The sequence below is a fragment of the Panthera onca genome, chromosome F1, assembly GCF_046562875.1.
Source record: "Panthera onca isolate mPanOnc1 chromosome F1, mPanOnc1 haplotype 2, whole genome shotgun sequence".
Taxonomy (NCBI): domain Eukaryota; kingdom Metazoa; phylum Chordata; class Mammalia; order Carnivora; family Felidae; genus Panthera; species Panthera onca.
Genome location: NC_138355.1, coordinates 54,131,769 through 54,134,606, shown reverse-complemented (window position 1 = coordinate 54,134,606; position 2,838 = coordinate 54,131,769). Strand labels below are relative to the sequence as shown.

The following is a 2,838-nucleotide window of genomic DNA, read 5'->3' as shown; positions in this document are numbered from 1 at the left end:
GGAAACACTATGGAGGTTCCTCAAATATTGAAAATTAGAACTATCATATGAATTCCATTTTTTAACAATCTTTTTTTCTATTTTTTATTTCTTAAATGTAAAACCGTCTCAATAGAGCAGACATAGATAAAAGGGCAGGTGGGAGGGCCACATGCAAGGGTGTGCCTTGGCTGCCGCCATTTTGTAACTTGTTTTAAATCTCAAATGAACAGGGCTGCCACTGTCGCTCATGTCCTCCAGAACCACTGACCACAAAGGCTCAGTGATCTCTGGCTGGCTGGGATCTCCTAATGCCTCTGTGACTGAGCTCACCATAGCAGTGATAGAGAACTCTGAGCCATTTGCCATCTCAACGTTGCTGGACTGGGGTCTCCACCTGGCTGGGGAGAGGCTGACACTTCTCTCAATGCACCAGGTGAGGTAGATGTAGGAGATGTAAGCTGCATCCATGAATCATGTAGATGTGTATGTTCAAGAAGGTGCTGCGAATGGGCTTCTTGTTTTGGGGTAGAAGCCTCTCAAAGTAAGACTTGTAGAAATCCATCCCCTCTGTGAGGTTATCCTGGGCCTGGAGATCAAAAAAAGTAAGGCTTAAATCACAGATCTTCCTCTAGTCTTCAAGGACCCCATTGTTAACAACCTCGGTCTATTGTTTGATGATCTTCGTGGTCTCCTGTTTGTGCACTTTGAGGTCTTCATCTTCCATGGTGATGTTGCAGCTCTCTGTGGACTTCTTGATGCCATCTGTGAACTGTGCACCATGGTGGTTTCTGTTCCTTTCAAATACCATCTGACTTCTTGCTCAATACACTTTTGGCAGCTGAAAAATTCCTGGAGGAAAGCACGGTCGTGAGCATGTCACCCCTCAGATTTCTCAGGACTTTGAACTTGCACAAACACTCCACAGTCTCATGATGATGCATCATGGATGCCACTGGGGAATCTGTGACAGACCCATTGGTACTTGAGAGCCGTGTGAGGCGTGATGCATTTTGTGGGGTTTATGGTCAGCCGCTGCTTGATCAAGTTCTTGCTTTAGGAGTCACTGTATCCTACACTTGTGATGGGAAATCATAGGCTCTGGCCTTGATCTGCTGATATGGCTTATGCTGATCTTCATCCAAGAAAGGAGACAATCCCAACAGAATATATACGGAAGATCCCACAGGCCCAGATGGCCACAGGTTTTCCATAGGGATCTTTCCTCAAGGCCATAGGGGACACCTAACCTGGGGTACCATCAAAATTAAGCCTACCCTGGGGCACCTGGGCGGCTCAGTCGGTTAAGCATCCGACTTCAGCCCAGGTCATGATCTCACAGTTTGTGAGTTCGAGCCCTGCATTGGGCTCTGTGCTGACAGCTTGGAGCCTGGAGCCTGCTTCGGATTCTGTGTCTCCCTCTCTCTCTGCCCCTCCCCAGCTCATGCATGCACTCTGTCTTTGTCAAAAATAAATAAACTTAAAAAAAAATTAAAAAAAAAATTAAGCCCACCCTGTTGTTCTCCCACACTTCCATGACCAGGCCAGCTTTGTGTTCGCATCTTTGCATTTGCTTGCCAACATTGGGTTGCCAGGCTTCAGGTCTTGGTGGACAATGTCATGCTGGTGATGTGGCTAACACTTTCCAGAGTTTGATGTATACAGAACCAGTTTCACTGTACTACCCTCTGGCCACAATCTCATCAAATAGCTACTTTCCAGTAACGTGGTCAAACATGAGGTTGTGAACCCTTCTTCTGTCATAAAGGCACTTGATGTTTGCATGTTTCAAAAGTCACAATAGTTTGACTTCACATTCTAGTTTCTGGGGCTCTTAGGCAGGTAACTTCTTGGTATTGATGATTTTTGCTGTATCATCCTGCATGCAGGAATTCTTCACATACCTGCAAGCCACAGAGAAAGCAACATTGCTGAGCTCCTTAAAGTACATGTAGTCATTGGCGATGCGTGTTTGGGTGGTGGTGGTGGCCATGTTGGCAGACATAGTGGTGCAGAGCACACTGATGTCTGTGCAATCACCACCACTCAGCCAAGGGAGCAAGAGTTGATGAGGCAAAAACAAAAACCAAAAAACAAAACCATAAAGCCCAAATTTAATTATGTCAGACTTTGGAACAATTTGTGTTCTAAGACATAACTCATACAGGCATCCTCAACAATATTACCAGCTGACTCTCATCAGACATACCGGAGGCTACGTAGTAGCATCATCATTCAAAGGCCTCAAAGAAAAAGAATTAAGTAAAAATTTTGTATCAATCGGAACTATTAAAAAAAAAAACGGAGGTATATTGTTTCTAGGAGCCTTTCACCACGGGAAATACTAAAGGGCATCCTTCAGGCTGAAGTGAAAGGATACTGAACAGTAACTGAAAACTACACAATAGAATAAATAACATTGGTAAAGATAACTGCATGGGTAAATAATAAGTCAGGATAGAAGTATTTTTGTAACTTGTATTTTCTACCATTTAAGAGAAAGCCATATAAAGCAATACTTATAAAAAAGTTTTGATTGTATTTCTAATGGTTCAATTCATCAAGAAATATATAAAAATTATAAACATTTATATATATATATATATATATATATATATATATATATATATATGAAGCTAGTCATAAAAGACCTCATGTCCTATGATACCAATCACTTAAAATGTCCAGAGTGGGAAAATTCATTCAGAGAAATAGTAAATTAGTGGTTTCCTAGGATGGTTTCGTGGGAAATGGGGAGTGACTTCTGGTGGATACAGGATTTCCTTCAGAGAGATAGAAATGTTCTAAAATTGATTGTGGTGATGGTTTCACAACTCAATGAATATACTAAAAAAGCCA

At 42.1% G+C, this 2,838-nt stretch overlaps 1 pseudogene; it reads right to left on the bottom strand.

Annotated features, from left to right (window-relative positions):
- Positions 1–403: 403 nt before the first annotated feature.
- On the bottom strand, positions 404–1,972 carry LOC132685828 (calcium/calmodulin-dependent protein kinase type II subunit gamma pseudogene; annotated as a pseudogene).
- Positions 1,973–2,838: the final 866 nt, after the last annotated feature.